Raw genomic sequence first — 21,486 nt, forward strand, 5'->3', positions numbered from 1 at the left:
AAGCCAATGTACTCAACAGTTTTCATTATATACTCTTCCTCTTTTTTTCTGAAAAAAAGTCATAGATTTTTTTTTTTTTGAAATTTAGGGTACCACAATACTCTCTTGGCCAGATATAAAAATTCTAGGAGTTATTATTGGAGAAGGGGAGTTGAGTAGTGCCTTGAATCCCTTCCTGAATTAGTATGCTTTTAAAATGCACTGATATCTTTTATTTTTACATTGCTTTATTTTCTCTCTTTCTATACCCAGCAACTAGTGATCTTCTAATACAAAAACAAAAAAGACCATTCAGCAAAACTAAAATATCAGTTGAATCTCAGAGTATATGTAATATTGCATACTTATAGATCCCTACCTCTGTAAAGGAGAAAATAAAGCACATGTTCTAAACCCTTCTTTAGGGACAAACGATAATAATAATTATACAACATTCAGTTTTGTTCTTTCCATTTATATTGCAGTAGTCGTTATGTATATTATTTTCCTACTTCTTGTTTTACTTTCCGTTAGTTAATAAAGTAGTCTTTCCTTGTCAAGCAGTATTCTTAAAACAAAGGAACATGGATTTGAATTTTGGATCTACCACTTTATTAGTTTAGTGTTATCTTGTGCAAGTCATTTTATTTTTTTGAGATTCATTTTTTTCATCTATAGAATGAGGATGATAATAATACTTGATGCTTTCAGGACATAAGATACTTGAGGGCATGAACCCCAGAGACAATACACTATCTGAAATAAGATAGGCTCTTAAGAAATGTCCACTGAATGAATATTTTCCTTTCAGGTAATCCCTCCTGAGTATGATAGGGACTTAAGAAATGTCCAGTGAATGAATAATTTCCTCCCAGATATTCTTACTGTGTAGTAGACACAATAGGACCCAAACCAGGTCTTAGCATGAACCATCTAGCTTTTTACTTTATCTCATTCTTTCATTTTCATTTATTCGTATTCTATCCTCTTTTTATTCACTGTCTAAACTCTCTAAGTTCCCTCAATCAACCCTTTTCTTTTCTTTCCCTGTTAAATTGAATAACAGCATCTGAAGCTCAATGCCCCTATTTCTTTCTTCATCACATCCATGCCAACTGTTCTTCCTGTATTGCTGAGATCCAACATCTGACACCCAGGCCCCTACTCCACTCAAGGGGACCTGGAAGAAGCAACTCACACATGAGGTAGCTGGGTCTCTATAATGTCATGCCCTAAGGAATGCAGAGACACTTTCATAAAAGCTTTTCACATGAATTCTGAATTAGAAGGATTTTTTTCTTTTTTCCACTGCTGTCAGAGTTTAACCTTACTACCATTATCAAATGCCAAGGCTTTCAATGTGAGATTCTCACCAGATAAAGTTTGGAGTATTCTCAAGTATATAATTTTGGGAGAGCTAGATTTAAACCACTGCAGGGATTCCCAATCTTTCTGTAAGAGGGTCACACTTTCCCAAAGTTTTTTAATAGTCAGGGGTAAGAAGCTTGAATGACAAGTAAATTCATGGAAGGTCTCATTTGAGAAAGTGAATAATACTTCCAATGATGCAAAGCTGTTGGCTGTCACAAGAACTCATCTATTTTTTCAATTGTGACATTCTCTCTATGACGTTATATTAGAGAAGCAGCTTGGCAAGATAGCTAGAGGGTTAGACGTGGAGTAAGGAAATCTGCACCAAATCTCATCTTAGCCACTGAGTAACTCTTTGACCTAAGCAAATCATTTAACCTTTCTCAGGCTATTTCTTCATCTGCATTATTATATATAAAGACATTTACTTCACAGAATTGTTGTAAGGATCATAAGAGATAAGATATGTGAAGTGCTTTGCTGATACTAAATTGCTATGTAAACATTAGTTGTAGTTATTGTATGACTATTATTATCAAGTTCCAAGATTTTGGAAGAACCAAAATTTCAGGACCCACAAAGGTGATTATTAAAAAATATATATTTCATTATATTGCCAACAATGATATGCATAAACTGTGATATAAAAGATAACATTGAAGGCACTTATGACAAGGAAAAAAAACAAGCCAAATATATTAGAAGAATAAGGAGTAATATATAATAGACCCAAATACTATATACATATGAAATCATCTTCTCTTGAAGAGAGACATGGACAATGCAAAGTGAAAAGGGGGTGAACAAGAATTATAATGTAGACCATTGGAGAAAGTCCTCATATCTCTAAAATCAAGAAAAATTTTATAACAATAACAGTGGCAGACCATATCTCATGATAAAGTGGTAAGAGTGCTGTACTTTTGCCAAGGAAACCTGAATTCAAATCTTACCTCTACTATTGCGAATATTGATGATTAGGTATAAAACAATAGGAAAATGGATTAACTTCTCAGAATCTAGTCATTTACTTCTCTGGACCTTATTTTCTTTTCTTTTTAAAAAAATTTCTCTTTAAATTCTGAACTTAAACACCAAATTTATCATTTTCTTTGTTGCTCAGAAACAAAGAAACAGCTTTGCAACTGAAAGGGCTGGAAAGTTGGTCAGACTATAAGAAGGAGTAGGAATGCAAAGCTTTAGATGCTGCTAAAAGAGTGGTTTGACTTGGGATGTATGGAAAAAGATTTAATTGAATTAGTTTAGAAAGAGGGATTATATGGAGTGAATGAAGCTGAGAGTGAGAATTAATGGGAGTGAATAGTAAACAGGAAAAAAAAGTTTGTACACAAAACCTCACATTTTAGTTTGCCTTTCCTTTGAAACATATAATTAACAAGGTTTTGTGGAAATCAAATGAGATAACGTGAAAACTGCTTTGCGAACCTTAAAGCTTCATATAAATGCCAGATAGTGAGGGTGATAGTGGTGGTGGTGGTGGTAGGGTTTATATACTTCCCTGAAATCAAACACTGAAAGATAACCCACTTACCTCATGTAAGCCTACACTAAGATAAATGCTCAGAAATGCCTTCCTTTGGATCGGGGTTCATAATTTTTAATTGGCCCTTTTAAAAATTATGGTATTTTTCCAAATACATGCAAAGACCATTTTCAACATTCATCTTTTTTTCCTCTTTTTTTTAATTATAGCTTTTTATATACAAAACATATGCATAGGTAATTTTTCAACACTGACCCTTGTAAAAAACTCTGTTTCAACTTTTCCCCTCCTTCTTTCTACCCCCTCCCCAGGTAGTCCAATATCTGTTAAATATCTGTTAAATATGTTAAAATGTTAAATGTTAAATATGTTATAAGCATATTATGTTAAATATGTTAAAAGTATATTCAACATTCATCTTTGCAAAACCTTGTGTTCCAAATTTTTTTTCCCTCTCTCCTCCCACTTCCTCAAGACAGCAAGCAATCTGAAATGGGTTAAATATATGCAACTCTTCTAAATATATTTCCATATTCATCATTCTGCACAAGAAAAATCAGATCAAAAGGGGAAAAAAAACAAGGAAGAAACAAAAAAAACAAGCAAACAAGAACAAGAACAAAGTGAAAATACTGTGGTTTGATCCACATTCAGTCTCCATAGTTCTCTTTCTGGATGTAGATGGCACTTTCCATCACACGTCTATTGGAATAGAATGGCTCTTTTGGACAATCTGGTAAAGTTTATGGATCCCCTTCTCAGAATAATGTTGTTTCATCTTGTTTTTGTTAGAATAAATGTAATTGAAGATATATCAAATTTGTGTCACAGGTTAGTGAAAGAAGAAAATAGGTCAAATTCTCATTCTCAGTATGACATATATATACTCTTTACATAGTGATTAGTTGCCTCAGTGGATTAGAACATTAGTTTAATTCCTTATGTGGAACCAATTTAATTCAGTCTTTTCTGGGCAACAGATTAAACCCCTAATCTAAATTAGGAACTTGAAGTCATGTGACAATGTTACAAGAACAAGTTGAAAAAAAGAATATGGATAGAATCCTATGCCAACCACTAGAGAAACAAAGTAAAACCTGTGTCCTTCTCATAGAAGTAGGATTTCAGTTTCCTGAGAATATACTTTTGTCTTTAATTTTCTACACTTATGTTTTGCATATCATAAGTACTTTGTTGAATTTTATTGAATCTTCATAAGATCTTATAATCAGAAGGGTTAGAATTAAAAGAAGAAAGAGTTAGAAGGATTCCATCTAGTCATACCCAAAACCCAACAATGGGAGGCAATGTAATTGAGGGAAATGAACACAGACTGGTTTCAGAGGAATTGGGTTTGAATACCTATCTTAGTACTTTGGAATCTATCTAAGACTTTGAACAAATCACTTAATTTCTCTGTCTCAGTTTCCTTATCTATAAAATTAGGGGATTGGATTACATGCAGCCAGATGTCGCCTTGAATAGTGCTGGGCCTAGAGTCAGGAAGACCCGAATTCAAATTCTGACTCAGATACTTTCTAGCTATATGACCCTGGCCAAGTGACTTCTGTTTGCCTCAACTGCAAAAAAGGAATAATAATAGCAACTACCTTTCAAACTGTTGAAATTATCAAATGATGTATTTGGAAAGCGCTTAGCACAGTACCTGATATATAGTTTTGTATTTCAATTATTTCTCTGAAACAAGAATCCCCTTTAAAATATATACAAATAGTCCTAGGAGTTAAATGGTACAGTAGAATACCAGATCTGGAGGCAGGAAGATCTGAGTTCAAATTCAGCCTCAGATACTTACTGGCTGTTTGAATCTAGACAAAATACTTACTCCGTTTACTTGTTTCCTCATCTGCAAAATTGGAGAAGGAAATAGCAAACCAATCCTGTATGACAAGAAAATCCCAAATAGGGTCATTTTAGAGTTGAATACCACCAAAAATGATTGAAAATAACAACTATATATCTACCCATCCCTAATCTCTTTCCCAAATTCTAATACTGAATCACTAAACACCTGATCCAAATAAATATTCTTAGACATCATAAATTTAACATGTCCAAAATGAGAATTATTTTTCCACCCATGCCTAGTCCTTCAAATTTTGCTATTTTTGTTGAGGATATCATTATATTTCCATTTATATAATGATATACATAATATACCATTATATATAAACTTGGGTTTATATCCTTGGTCTCATGTTAGATTCTTCCTATCATCTCCCACCATACCCAATCAGTTGTTTAGTCTCTACCCTCATAATAAACTTTGCCTTTGATCCCTTCTTTCTACTCACATAGCCACCACCAAAGTTCAAACCATCTTCACCTCTCACCCGAGTTGTTGTAAAACCTCCTAATTGCACTCCTAGCTTCCATCCTGTCTCCCTTTCTAATCTATTTTCCACAAACCTGCCAAAAATAATCTTCCTAAAGCACAAATCTGACCACATTGCACTTCTGATTAAGAAGTTTCAGTGGCTCCTTAATCCTTTTGAAATTATTTCACACTATTGGGCTTATTTCACACTATTCCCTTTATGCACACTGTGTTCCAGCCAAACAGCACTACTTGCAGTTCCCAAGGTTCTGCCTTGACCCCTGTCTTAGAAGAAGTTTTACCTAATGAATGAAATCCATTTCCTCTTTACCTCTTCCTCTTAAAATTCTTGCCTTCTTTCTCATCTAAACTTTCTGTGAACTCTTCTAAGAGAAGCCTTTCATAATCTCCCTAATTGTTAGTGTTCAATCCTCTTCCAATAATCACATATTTGTTAATATATTGTATCTTTCAGTACAGATAATATATAGCCTTTAAAAGCAAGCATTACTTTTGATTTTATCTTTGTATCCCAATACCTAGGGGGATGCTTTACGTTTAGAAAGAATTTAATAAATGATTTTCTGATTGAATTGAATTTTATATCCCAATTCTGTCATACAACATGTTAGCTATCTTTTCTTGATTCATTTAACTGATGAGAATGTCATTTATGCCTTCATAAATCTTTGATTAAAAGATAAAATGTGACAGAGTTAAGGACAGATTTCTAGGGAATTTCACTAGAGAATTTTCTCAGTGGCATCAGTCTATTAAATCATTATTTTTAGAGTTCATCATTCAACAGGTTCTTTATTCACTAAGTCTTCTATTGCTAAACCCACATTTCTCCATCTTTGCCACAAGGATATTTTGTCAACAATCTTGCTTAAATCCAGGTATTCTTTGTTTATGTCACCAGTCTAGAAATAGTGTTCAAAAAAGAAATTGAGGTTAATCTGGCATGATCTTTTCTTTATTAAAAAAGGAGTCATAGGACAGGTAGTTGGTGCAGTGGCTAGAACACTGGCCCTTAAGTCAGGAAGCCCTGAGTTCAAATGTGACCTCAAACATTTAACACTTCCTAGCTGTATGACCCTGGGCAAATCACTTAACCCCAATTGCCTCAGCAAAAAAGCGGGGGGCACATGTTGGCTTCTATTGATTATTGTTCTCTTTTTATGAACTCACAAAAATATTTTTGACCATGTATAATGGATTTTTTCTAGGAATATTACTAGCTTCTAAATCTAAAAACTATATACCCTTTTTGAAAATGTATACATTTTGAGAAGTGGAGCCAAGAGAGCAGAGTAAAGATAACTTTTCCAACCTCTTCCCCCAAACCATTCCAAATTTCTTTAAATAATATCTCTAAACAAATTTTAGAGCATCAGAACACTCAAAAAGATGGAGTAGAATATGTGTACATTTGCTGGTCTCCAGTATGGGGCATTTCTTTCGTTTTCCATCAATATTCAAAGATCAGCTGATCTAACTCCTTGATATTAAAAATGAAGATAAAAGGAGGTCAGAGGGCAAGTGGCTTACCTAAGAGCAAAAAGTTAATCAGTGACAGAGTTAAGATTCCCATTTTATACTCAAGACTCTATAATATCCTTCTCCCTCTTGATAGAGTTGATATTAAGATTCAGATCTCCTCATTCTAAGTGCTATTTCCAACACGTGTTTATCAAGGACAAAGCAGAGGTAAAATGCTACATAAGTATTTATTATATTCATATTAAAACAATATACTGTGCTTAGGTACTGGGGATGGAAAGATAATAATAACTGAGATTTATATAGCAGCAACAATTCTGTGAGGAAATATACTATTATTATCCCACTTTATACAGATAAGAAAACTGAGGCTGAGAGATTAAGGCATTGATCCAGGATCACACAACTAGTAAGTGTATGAGGAAGGATTTGAATTCAGGTCATCATGATTCTATAGGTCTATGACTCCATCAACTGCATGCATCTCCCAAATGAAAATGACAGTCCCTGCCTTCAAAAGACTTAAAGTCTCGTCAGATATGTATAGTCAACATGCATAATGCAGAGTGTTAAGTCTGAAAAGAAGAGATAGAGTGCTCTAGGAAAATCTGCAATGAAAGAAAAAATTTTAGCTATGGAATTAGAGAAGGCTTTAGCAAGGAAGTCAAACCTTAGTTCAGCTTGAAGGAGTAAAGGATACTAGCTAAAGATGAGGAGGAAGAGAATTTAAGAATTAGAGAAGAACCTGTATACATTCACAAAAGTCAGGGATGGTTTGTTAAAGAGGGAAACTGATCCTAATTTCAGTCAAGTGAAGATCAGAACAGAAGGGGAATGCTGCAAAATAAATCTGAAAAGGGAGTTTAGATTAGAAGTGTCAAACACACAGATATCTGACCATGTGCAACTCACAACACTCCCAAGTGTGATTTAAACTAGATTAAAATGTAATTGGGAAATATTTAACAAAAATAAAATAATTAGTTAAAAAACCTAACTATATATACATACATATGTGTGTGTGTGGTTTTCTAATATAATATATGACCTTTAGGGATCCTTATGTATGTTTTAATGTCACCTACATCTACTTGAGCTGGACACCAATGAGTTAAAGAGACCTTATCTACTAATATGAGTAGGGCATATTTCATCCTTTAAGCAACAGGGAGCTACTAAAAGTTTATTAGCATAGAAATAACATACTCAACATCTATGTATTATTATTTTATAAGATTTTTTTGGCAGAAAATATTGAGGATGACTATTAGGTCTGTATCCCAAAGAGATACAAAAAAAAGTAGCAAAGGGTGGGAGCAAGTTAAGGACCGATCTACAAAAATATTTATAGTAGCTCTTTTTTTGTCATGGCAAAAAATTGGAAATTGAAAGCATGCCCATCAGTTGGGGAATGACTGAACAACTGAACAAGTTGCAGTAATATGATTATGGTGGAATATTACTGTGCTATATATAAGAAATGGTGAACAGGTAGCTTTTGGAAAATATTGGAGATGGGTGAGATTAGAGAAAGCTGGGCCTCTTGGGAAGCTATTTATAATAACTCAGGCAAGAAATGATGAGGGTGAACTCTGGTGACTGTTAGAAAAGAGAATAATAATAATTAGCAACAACAATAATAATAAAAGCTAGTGTTTACATAGTGCTTTGAGGTTTATAAAGATAATTTACAAAGACATCACAAATATCTCATTGTAGCTTTATACTAACTCTTCAGAAAGAGAAGTTGATATATGTATACGTTATATTATATATATAATTCTCTATATACATATATATGCATACATGTGTATATATAATTCTCTTCCTTCCCCAAAAAATAACAGGCATAAAATAGCTGATGTTTATATAGTGTTTTAAACACATTATATCTTTTGATCTTTATAAAAATACTGAGAAGTATTAGTATCCCCATTTTATAAAAGAGGAAACAAGGGATCAGAGAGGCATCATGTGCAGGATCTGAATTTCCAACTCCATTTGCCACATCTCAATATCTCTTCTACAAGAATTTATAGTGTGTTTGATTCAATAAGGTTACATTTAGAGAGCACTACAGAAAATACATACTCTGTATCTATCTGTCTGCCTGTCTGTCTGTAAATACCCAGAGAGAGACATATATACATACACATTCTGTATCCTAATTGTCTTTCATTCCTGAAGAAGACCAAAATGACATCACCATGTTAGAGTCCAGTTACAGTGTATCTGCCTGTGACTGATCAGACCGACACAAGCTCGGAGTGCTCTGCCACAAGTCAGATACAAATAGTCCATATAAATATCTGGGATGGCTTCTCTTGAATCTCGTATTTCTTCTTAGCTAATCAAACCTGCTTTGCTCAGAAAGCACAGTATCTTCTCTAATGAGGGGCATCATGCTGGGCTGTCTGGTGCCACTGTCTCCCAGATTGTATAATTAATTTTTAAGTTTTTAAGAGAGACTTTGAGAGTATCCTTGTATCACTTTTTTTCTGATCACCTTGTAAGTGCTTGCCTTCTTGGGTGAGTTCTCCATAAAATAGTCTTTTTTGACAAGTATACAGTTGTCATTCGAACAATGCCAGCCCATTGCTCTCTGCAATTGAATTTGAATGTTATCATTTTAATTCAAGGAAGGACCTCAGTGTCTGGTATCTTCAGTGCCAAATGATCTTCAGAATCTTCCTAAGACAATTCTAATGGAAGCAATTCAGTTTCCTAGCATGGCACTGGTAGACTGTCCAGATTTCATAGACATACAACAGTGAGGTTAACATAAAGGCACTGTAGACCTTCAGTTTGGTATTTGACTACCAAACATCTCTCTTCTCCCACACTTTCCTTTGGAGCTTCCCAAACACTGAGCTAGTTTTGGCAATGTCAAATTCATTATCAACGTGCACATCCCTGGAAAATAAACTGCCAATGTAAGTGAGCTTATCCAACAGCATTCAAAATTGCTTCACTTACTTTAACTGATTTGTTAAAGGATGGTGTAATACCTCTGTCTTCTTGGTGTTAATTTTTAGACTAAAATTAGCACAAGTAGCAGAGAAATGATCCATACTTTGTTGCATTTCTGCTTTAGAGGCTAAACTGAGTGCATAATCATCTGCAAACAAAAAAAAAATTATGCTCCCTACATTTTAGTTTTGGCTTGAAGTCTTTTCAGGTTGAAGAATTTACCATCAGTGCTGAAGCTGACTTTGATGCTATGTTTGTCCTCATTGAAGGCATTTAACATCACGGCTGAAAACATCATGCTAAAAAACATGGAAGCAAACACACAGCCTTGTTTGTAATGCCATTGGTGACTGGAAAAGCTCGAGAGCATTATTGTCCAGAACCTGTACATGCCATCATGAAATTGATGTACTATACTGATGAACTCTGCCCAACAAATTTTGACGTAATTTTCCATAAGCCCTCATGATTAATAGTATCAAAAGCCTTAGTCAGATATACAAATGTTGTATACAAACCTCTGTTCTAATCCTGGAATTTTTCCTGTAGTTGTCAGGCAGCAAACACCATATTGATTGTTCCTGGGCCTCTTCTGAAGCCACATTTGCTCTCAGGTAGAGGATCTTCTTCCACGTACTGTTGGCGAGCAGATTCAACTTTGCACAAGTTTTCATAGTAGTGTTTTGACTGCAGGGTAGATCCCCACCTGCTGTGGTAATCAGGCCAGAGTTGATAAATGGACAATTTTTAGGACACTTTTTCTAGCCTCTTCCTCACACCTGGAGGTTAGTAATGTGATCCTTAAAAGGCTGATCAGACACTAAGGGGTTGTCGAATCCTACTGATGCTTCCAGTAAGATGACCCTGTAGTCTGGACCATCTATATACAGGATTATGACTATAGCTCTTGGATTATTTGTACCTGCTGTTTTGTCACTTGCCCATTGACACAAGACTTTGAGATAGGCAGAAATGTTAAAATCGTGTGGTGATGTCTTTTGATTAATACATAAATCAGACTTAAGTGAGGCAGAGTTGCTCAAAGTTGCCAATCTCACTCTCTTCCAAAATCACTACTTTCCAGTAGCAAGATAGAGTCAAGATAACTGGTGATGACTTGAGATGCAGTGGATGACTTTGGTGTCTCTGATGTCTAACCAAGCTCTAAGCACTCCAAAGCTCCCCACAACTCCACAACTCTATCTATACCTAGAAAAACCTAGCCCTTATGAATGTGGCTTTGACTCTTTAGGCCAAAGCACCTGCTTCACCTATCTTCATGGCTGGTGGAACAAATTATTCTCATCGGTCCATTCTACCAGGGGAAATTTTTACATGCTTAGGATAGACATCCTCCTAATTCATCATAGGATTTGAAATTTCTTAGTTATCCTTTATCTGGTTTAGCCTATTTGTTGAAATGGTTTACTGGGATGTAACATGCTATAGATTCTTGGAGCCCCAGGTGAAAGTCAGGTGCATCAGGTGTACACTTAAGGTAGAAAGCAACCCCATAAAGGGCCTGGCAGACTTCATCCAGCAATGCTAGTCTTCCTTGAACATACGATACACCCTGAACACAGAGACATAAACAGATATATTCAGTATCTATTTATACACAACACACACACACACATACACACACACAGACACAGAAAAAGAGAGAGAGAGAAAATGAGATTAAATAAAGCTCCTTCTCTTTCTTCATTTCAAAACCCTTGATATCATTTCTCTTCCCTCTTCTCTTCCTTCCTCCAGGTCCTGACAATGAGGTGATCTTCAATAGGTGGCCTTTTTCCTTAAGAAGACAAATCCTCTAAATATACTTATCAAAAGCATAGCAAATATAATAGGCTTAATTAATTTTTTCAGTTCCACTAAATCATCTCCTCTCATTCTATCTTATCTACTTATCTATTTGTTCCTTCCCTATTGTCTTTAAACATTTCCAAGCCTCTCCTATCATTAAAAAAGCCTTATCTAGATTCCTTTCATACCTTAAAATTTCATCTTATATCACCCTCTTTCACTCCTTCAAAATCCTAGAAAAACTTATCTACATTTATTTCTTTCCCTTCTCCTCTTACTCATACCTCAACCTTTTGCAATATGGCTTCTGAATTCATTATTCAATTCAATTGTTCCCTCTAAATTTACCAATAAGCTGCTTACTTGTCAAATTTAATGATCATTTTTATGTACTTATCCTTCTTGAAGTTTCTATTGCTTGACAGGGTCAAACACTCCTTCTGGATCATCTATTCACTGTGGGTTTTGTTTTGTTTTGTTTTGGCACAACTCTCTTTTAGTTCTCCTCCTTGTATAACCTTACTCCTTCTTTGCTAACTATCATCCCTATCACACCCCTTAAATGTAGGCATGGCCCAAATCTCTTTCATGGGAGTTTTTCTATATGGTCTCTTTTGCTGACCTCATTAACTCCCATATGTTTAATTACCATCTCTATACTGAAAATCACAGATCTTTATATCCAGGACCTGGGTCTCTCTAGAGATCCATCCCAGCATTACCAATCATTGCAAACTGAATGTCATAAAGACATCTTCAATTCACTATGTCAAAAATAGAAGTCTTCTCAGGTTATATATCATAATTTGCTCAGCCGTTTCCCAATTGATAGACACTACCATAGTTTCTAATAATTATTTTTTAAAAATTCTGCTATAAATATTTTTGTACATATGGGTCATTTGTCTTTTTTATCCTTTTGGGAGATGCAGCTTTAGTGATAAAACAGAGATATTAAAGTCACAGAAGTCCTATGTGTGTGGATTTCCCTGGAAGGGAGGAGAAAGAACATGTTCTCAATCTCAGCTGACCCTACCAGTCTGAAGAATTCATGCAGAAATCCAATTAGAGAAGAAGAGTAGTGGTCCGCAGAGTCTGGTCTGTATATCTAAGCATATGCTTGGTATGAATCTCTAAATGGAATGAGAAGGTAATATCTAATCTGATCACATAGCATGCATTGTCCCAGATAGATTTACCATGAATGTCCAATGCTTAATGGAAGAAAATTGTGCTGATTGAAAATGCTTTGCCAAATACTATGGACAATTAAATTATAGCACACTGAAAAAAGGAGGGCAACTGAGAATTTGTAAAGATACCAAGTCATGTAGGATATACTGAGAATCATTAAGCACATTAATCTTCTAGCCTAGCAGCTGATAAGAGTGATCTTGAATAACATGATAACTTAAGACTAAAGTGTATATTATTGTCTGTTTTTCATTTTAGAAGATAACCAATGATATCACAGGATGATATTTCCACTTGATCATGATTGGATTTAAGTGAGGCAGAATTGCACAAAATCATGAATCTCACTCTTTCTTCCAAAATCATTGAAGTCCAGAAGGCAAGGCAAAGAAAGGAGTGGAGATGGTCCGTAATGCAGTGGATGACCTTGACAACTATGATGTCTGACCAAGCTCTAAGTGCTCCACAGTAGTTGCTTCAGGTTGTTCATCCATCCATCTTGCCAGGGGAAATCTTCACATGCTTGGGGTAAACAATAATTCACTTAATTCACTGAGGGGTTTGAGACTCTTTAGTTATCCTTAACCTGAATAAGTTCCTCTGACAAAATAATTACACAGGATATGACGATGGTGCATGTTATACCTTCTTGGAGCTGCAGGTGAGAATTGAGTCCTAGGTAAATACCAAGTAGAAGGTATGTTATGATAACAGTGGAAAGAAGATTAGATTTGGATTCAGAAGGTCTGACTCCATTTAAGATCTAAATTCCAGGCACTCAGTGATATGTGTGTGTGTGTGTGTGTGTGTGTGTGTGTGTGTGTATAAATATATATGTATGTATATATGTATTATGTATTTGCTTTTTTCTTTGCATCCCCAGCATTTGCAATAGTAATGTATGGCACATAGTTTTTGCTTAATAAGTGCTAGTTGATTGATTGACCTATATTCAGATTCTAGGTTTATGTGACCTTAGACAAGTCAATTAACTTATAAGGTTCCAGTTTTCTTAATTGCAGGCTGAATAGAATAGATTAGGTCATCTCTGACATCACTCTAAATTTAGGATCATGCAATGAATTTTCCCAAGCTGAGCCTGTACCCATCAGCTAGCTCCAGTGGCTAAAGAAAAGCCACTGTGTTGCTCCTTTTCCCAAAGTGGGCTTAGACCAAAGTCTCATTAAATTCCTCCTATATCAAAATCAAACTGAGTCATTTGTATTTAGTCTCTCAATTTCCTTGGAGCAGGAGTTTTCTGCAGCCAAACATTTACAACTCAAAAGTAAGTGATAGGCCTCAAGTGGAAAATATTTGTAGAAGGAGCAAAATCAAATGGTTTTGTGTTTGCCAGCGACATCTTAGAGGAACCAGTGGGTATTAAAAAAGAGAAAACAAAAAGGGCTAATATTATAACAAGTCTTTCCTTAAAACACATACATACCCACCAAAAAAAAAAAAAAAGTCAGCTCTTTTCATGGAGAAGAACTTCTGGCAGAAATAATTACTCTATACTTATTGCTGCTGGAGCTGTGGCCCAACTGGGGAATTCAAGAAACAAGGAAATGAGCTATAGTTTCTTGGGCCGACCAAGTGGCAGAGAGCAATTTACAAAGAGCTCAGTGTATTCCACCTGGAGAGGACTCTATATTTTTAAATATCACATTTAATTAACACTTGAAGAGAAGAACCTAATGGCTCACCACAGTGATCCGAGGTAGCTTTTGTATGAAACAGATGGAGGGGAAAAACCTGATTATGTACTGGCCATAAGCACAGACTCTTTGGATTTTTACCCCCTCCCCATTCAAACCTCCACTCCTTCCCCTTATATGTGCCTAAAATTAGTTCTGACAGCTTCGCAGAATGAGTGGGCCTTTCTTTTCTTGGAGTAGTTAACAAGTACTGTGCATTGTGTCAACATACTTAACTCTGGGCTGAAGGAAAAAGCAGACTGGTTATTCCAGAGCTGGGCTCTTCCTCAAAGCAGAGACACAGGGATCTATGGTCATCTGAAGTAGCAACTGGTTTAGGTTTAAAATCCAGCTATGTAAGAACCCAACTCCCCTCCCCCCACCCTACCTACTCTTCCAGCCACCCACTCTTGACATATTTTCACCTCTGAGTAAGTGGAAGATTCAGAGGGCGGACATAGTATACTGAATTAAAGCCAGGCTTTTTTAATAATTTCATCAGTTTAGGGCCCAAGAAGATAGGTATTTGTGGGTAATAGGTAATTATTTCATGTGAGCAAATAGGTCACTCTGGGTAAATAGGTAGGTGCTTCTTCCTGCATTCTCCACCCCAAGCCTGCTGTTTGCTCAGTTAAAGGAGCTTTGGACATATTTCTTAAATGTTTAGCACCTCCTTTGGAATGGGGCTCACATGAACACTCCTCAAAGAGCAGATAGGACAAATGTAGCTAAGGTGTCTTTGAGATCCCTAGAGGAAAGCTGTCACAAAAAATGCAAAATGATTTTCAGGCAATTAAAATGGATAACCACAAATGAGATGGCCAGAAGGATTATATTTAAGCCAAAATACAGCCCACAGGATTCCAAAAGATGCCCTTGGGCTGGGCTTTATGTGTAATTTTGAGGTGTAACCTACAAGACTACTGCTTTCAACATATCATTCTCTATCAGGATGGATGAGAAGAAAGGTTTCTTGGTTCCATAGATAGCATTGCATGTAGGAACCTGAATTGTAGAACTGATATGCTTCTGTATTGAGGTTAAGGGTAATGAGGTACTGTGCTTGACAGCTTACCAGGAGGCCCTTGGTTGGATCAACAGTGGATTTCTTTTATAGGTGATGGGTTCTTAATTGGAGGGAAGGTAGTATCCATATATCTCAGTCAATTGTCATTAGTAGCTCTGGAAGAGGTGAACTATTTCCAGGACAGTGCTCTTTACTATGAAGAAATTGGGAGATGGAAACTGGGTTAATAATTAGGAAATATAATGATCATCATAATAATAAATTAGGAAAACCTAAGTCAAGGGATCTTGAATCTATAACCTCCCTCTACCACCCTCCTCACCCAGTTATCAATTATCTTCTCAAAAATCTATAGGCTGCATTCTGAATAGATAGGATTTTGCAAAAACAAATTTTTAAAGAAAAGTGGTTTTTCCCAAATCTATTGATATCTTCAGGAGAGTTTGTATCAATCAATATAATACATGTTATTTCCAAGTCCTAAATGTTCTCATCTTTTCAGAGCTAGAAAATACAGATCCACTGACATCAGTGCTCCCATCCTTTGAATGAGTTAACCACATTTCATCAGCATTCCTGGAGCAGACAGCCCCTGTTTCTTTTTCAGGAAAACCTGAGTTTAGCTAAGAGAAAATAGGTCCAGAATTCTTCTTTGCCTTCTATTCTGTTTTCAGTAACTTGGAGATGCCAGCTCAAGAGGGTGGGGTTTCCAAACTCCTACTCACAAGGTAAATGCAAAGTACTGCCAGCTACCACACCCACACTCTCCAGCAGTTATAGAATGCCATCATCCATCAACCAGGCTACTTTATTTCTTGGCCTTTGGCGATCTTCTCTGTAACCAACTCAATAAGGAAGATTTCCTGAAGCAAGGACTTTGTTCATCTAGACCCTAAGTAAATATGAATACTTATGGGAAAGCTTTTTTTAGCCAAATTGGATTACTCACCATTTCACCATCCACTAAATCCTTCTCCACCCCTAGGCTTTTAACTTTGTCATGCTCTGCACCTTGAATTCCCAACTCCTGCCATTCCCACCTTCATATTCAGCTCTGATGTCTCCTCTTCCACGAAGCCTGCCCTGTTACACACTAACCAGATGTTTTTTTCTCCTTCTTTTGAACTTATTTTGTCTCTTTCCTCTGGCACTCATCATGTTTTATTTTGTAAGTTATGTATTTGTGTAAATATTATGTCCTTTTCCAAATTATAAACTTGAAAACAGGGATTATGCTTTAATCATCTTTGTATCCTCAGAGTTTAGCATGATATCTTGCATATAATAGTTATTGAATAAATGTTTTCTGAATTGAAAAAAATGTCATTCAAAGCATTCAAAAGGGTACTATGAGACTGGGCTACAACTGAAAATGTGATTCATATAATAATAGGAATTAGGAGACATCTTAGAAATTATCAAACGCAAACTCCTCATTTCATAGATCAGGTTAAGTGACTTGCCCAAAACCACATAGATACTACATGGCAGAGTGAGGTGCTGAAGTCAGATCTTGACTCCATTGTTTACCTGATCATTAATTTGAATGATGGCAGAATTTAATTTTTATAAAATAAAATAAAAATATTAAAAATAACAAATATCCCTAGTTAATGTCCTTGATTAACTACTCTCTTCCCCATATGACATTTCTGTATTTCTAGATGTGTTAGGTCTAGGCAGAATGGTATGATGGGCCTGGAAATTCCCCTTTGCACAGGAAGTAGAGCTCTGTTATGTAAGCTCTGAATTTCCTCCAATATCATGAAACACAGACCATGGCAGTGTAGCATCCTGACTAGAACTTGTGGGGAGAGCGGCAGGAGAATGAATGGCACTAACACACTGCAGGGTCAAGTAGGATAGCATCAATCAGGATTGCTACCTCAATTTCTGAAAGGCCAGAGAAATGCAACAAATGCATCAACTATTTGCAGAGCTAAAGTCTACAGAAGTTATAAAGTTTGCATAGGACATGCTCCTTGCCCTCATAGAACTTACTGTTTACTAATACACACAAAGAGCTCTAATATACAATATTACACAATAATCAGAGTCAACACAATGGTGGAGATAAAAAATTGACTTTGGAATTAAGAAGACCTGGCTTCAAGCCCTGCAAACTTTCTAAAATGAGAATTTTCTTTCTTTCTCTCTCAATAGTATTTTATTTTCTCCAATACATGTAAAGATAGTTTTCAACATTCCTTTTTGTAAGATTTTGTATTCCACTTTTTTTCTCCCTTTCTTTCCTACCTTTCTTCTCCCCAAGACAGCAAGCAGTCTGATAGTTTATACATGTACAATCTTTTAAACATATTTCCTTATTTGTCATGTTGTGCAAGAGAAATCAGAGCAAAAGAGGAAAGAAAACAAACAAACATACAAAAAGGTAAAAATAATATACTTCAATCCACATTCAATCTCTATAGTTCTCTCTCTGTTTGTTGGATGGCACTTTCCATTTTTATTGGAATTGCCTGGAATCATCACACTGTGGAGAAAAGTCAAGTCCATCACAGTTGATTATCACCTAATCTTGTTGCTGGGTGCAATGTTCTCTAGGTTCTACTCCCTTGACTTAGCATCAATTCATGTAAGTCTCTTCAGACCTCTCTGAAATCATCCTGCTGATCATTTCTTATAAGATAATATTCTATAATTTATTCAGCCACTCTCCAACTGATGGGCAACCACTCAGTTTCCAGTTTCTTGCCTCTACAAAAAGGATTGCTGCAAACATTTTTGCACATGTGGGTCCTTTTCTCTCTTTTTATGATTTCTTTGGAATACAGAGCCAGCAGAGACACTGCTGGATCAAAGAGCATGCACAATTTCATAGTTCTCATAAAAATGAGAATTTTTAAAGGAAGGATCAATCTGCATTGGAAAAAAGAAGTTTCTCATTGGAAGTTGTTCTATGCTAAGGGAATCACAGATATAGTCCAATAAAAGTGAAGTACATTTTAAGTGCAAAAGATAATTACAAAATAAAATGCTATGTGAAGTCTGATGGGGGAAGATTAATATGAATAGTGGTGTGTTGGGTTGAGTGGAATGGTCAGAGAAGAATATTCCTAAGGGATAACTTCAATCATAACCATAATCATGTGATGACATAACTCCCAAACAAAATAATGCATGTCACTTTGACAGTGCTGATATGGATACTGATATACTGGTAGGAATACTGTCCTATTTCTTTGAAGAAAGAATAAATCTAGTGCACAAGGCTGCAGGGCCTGAATGATAGCATGGAGAGTAAAAGGACAAGGGCGATTCTCTTAGAGTTAGCATTTGACTCCCTCGCTTTCCAGCATCTTAACTCCAATGCTGACATGGAAGGTTTTCTCCTTGGGGAAGTGAAAGTTAAAGCCAAGAATAGCATTACAGATTCTCAGTTGAATGATGTTGAAGTTGTTTATACAATTGACTTACAAAGTACATTCCATGCTATCAGCTTTTCAGCTTTTATAACTCAATAGATGAAGTAAATGAGCAGGTGCTGAAAAAAGTCATTCCATGCTGCAAAAAGAGTTTTCCATAAAGTGCCTTTAGTGGTGACTGAGCTGCACGGATATAAAACTATGTTGGGTTCCTATATATCTACTGCCTTTGGCTAAGAAATCTATGCACATAGGTCAGATATTTTTTTAATGAAGATAGAACTTTAAAAGAGGTTCAGAAGAGAAGTGAACTGTATACCACCATACAGGAAGAATTAAAGGAAATATGCACTCAAGTACTAGATAGTGAGCAGTTAGGAGAAAAATTAATAAAGAATATAAATTGTCTAAAAGAACTTGAAACAAAAAAGAAAGCAAAGACTAGTATCAGCAGTAAGAAGCCATGACTTGGAAATAAGAGAATGTTCTTCTTTGTCAAGCTTTAAGGAAATTTTCCCCAAGTTGAGGATTTCTTCATTCATGTACTGTTTGTTTGAAAGCCAACCAGGTTTCTAGAAACTATTGTAACATTGACCATACATCATCTGGTGAGTGAGTTAATTCTGATGCTAGAAAACTCTGATTTTCCAGAAGATGATGAAACAAAATGTGGAATTAAGCATAAATCTCTTGACTTAGAGAACCAAAACCCAATGAAGAAAGTATGACTGTTAGAAATTCATAATCAGTCTCTTAAAAGAGATCATGAAAACAGTGAATGAGAAAAAGAACTGATAAGCAGTGTAGAAACAGATGAAGATGCTGAGAAATTGAAAGATGGTATTGAATATTCAGTCACCAACTGATCTTTCATACAATTTTTTCTGATTGACCAGACTGATCAAAAGGCAACAGAGTAGGGGAAAGTTCACTATGTTTTGAATAAATTCTAATAATTTTCTAAAGTATTGCTTCATATAAAATATTTTGGAAATTTGTTAAATTAGGAATTTGACAAGTTTTATTATAGTACTCCAGGAGTAAATCAAAAATCAAAAATTCAAGGTTTTTTTTTTTTTGGTGAAAAAGTTTTCACTGAAACTGTTAATCCACTTTGTAGATAAAATATTTCATAAAAAATTCTAAAACCTGAAGCTTTTTAATATTTGGTCTAAGAAAAGTTAACTTTCATAATTTAACTACTCAAGTTTTTACTGCATACATTTTCTTATTCCTAAATCAGCTATCAGATTGATTACTACTAAAGTCTGAACTAGTCCCCAGTCAAGAAGTTCTTATGCCTACCTTGTGTGTCTCTTCATACATGTTTTTTCTCTCACTAGAAATTAAGTTCTTCATTGGCAAGAACACTTTTGGGGTATCTGTCATGATATGAATGAATGACATTTGTCTCTTAAATTTACCCCAATGTTTGAACAAATGATGTTTCAGTTAAAATTCTAAAGGGCTTGGGTTAATGTTGTAATACACAGGAGCTGTTGGATTACATGGGAGTCACCTGACAATGGTTGCTGGAGATCCAACCTAGACTTGCAGAATGGATCTTCTCTTGTGAAAGGATGATACAAAGAGACTGAGAGGCAGTTGCTTTTCTCTGATCTCTCTGAGAGGATGTTGTATTGTCTGATTTTCCTCCTCTTTCTTCTGCCTACAATTTATCTCATTCCCAGTCTAACACCTGTGTCAGCAAAGGCTGTTTTACAACTCCTTCAGATGCTATGATCCACAGCTGTGAGGTTCTTGGAGAATTGACCTGTTCCTTAACGGTTTAAAATACATATTTTCCTCTGATTTAGTATATATATATGTGTGTGTATCACCTCCCTCACTTTCCCTATAAAATCAAAAGGTCTGCTAATAGAGCCAAAAATCCATCTTCACATCTCCAATAACTGAATGATAATGTCAGTTCAGCTAAGTTTTTAGTTTTCTGCCACAAGAGTGTGAAAATTATTTGAAATCAGATACGAAAGAGCTGTATAGCTCTTTGGAGAGCATCTTTTCTAGCCTCCTTTTACAGATCCGCAATCAAGGCCCAGAGAATGCAGAAATTCTGCAGAAACAGGGCAGGTTCTCTGCATGCAAATCAATGTTTTTAGAATCGAAACACAATTGATAGTACACACATAATGTCAAATAAATTTTATTGGTGTTAGCTTTTTATCTCTGTATTTGATGTTACAAATTTTGGGATCTTTCAGATAGGTAGGATTCTTGTAACTGGCATAAATCCTACAAAAACATAATTTAAGTTTTTCACTGTAATTTGCACAAAAATTAGAAAAAGATTAAACATACCACAAAAGCTTATATAGTCTGACAAAATCTAGAGCAAAGTGAAACAAATTAAGAGACAATAAATTAAGAGTCAGTAGACTAGTAGTTAGAGAAGATGAGTATTTGCAAAGGAAGAAATGCAAACTAAGAGTAGTGGGAAAAGGTGAAATTTAGTGCTGGATGAGAGAACTTGTTAGAAGACAAATATGCTTACTTCATTGCTAGTAGAATAACCCAAATGTTTTCATGAATTTTTGGAATTATTTAAGAAAAGTGACTTAATTCTTTACTCTCTTTGATCCAGAAATCCCACTCCTGGGATTATATTCCAAGGAGGTTAATGAAAGTCAGAAAAGATTATTATATGAAAAATATTCATAGCATCATTTTTAAAAATAACTGAAATCTGACTG

The 21,486-nt window shown here is 35.4% G+C and overlaps 1 pseudogene; it reads left to right on the top strand.

The window, feature by feature from the left end:
* The window catches only part of LOC127547238 (BRCA1-A complex subunit Abraxas 1-like), a 99,648-nt pseudogene extending 80,007 nt beyond the window's left edge, over window positions 1-19,641 (top strand).
* Window positions 19,642-21,486: the final 1,845 nt, after the last annotated feature.

Source organism: Antechinus flavipes, chromosome 1 (assembly GCF_016432865.1).
Source record: "Antechinus flavipes isolate AdamAnt ecotype Samford, QLD, Australia chromosome 1, AdamAnt_v2, whole genome shotgun sequence".
NCBI lineage: Eukaryota > Metazoa > Chordata > Mammalia > Dasyuromorphia > Dasyuridae > Antechinus > Antechinus flavipes.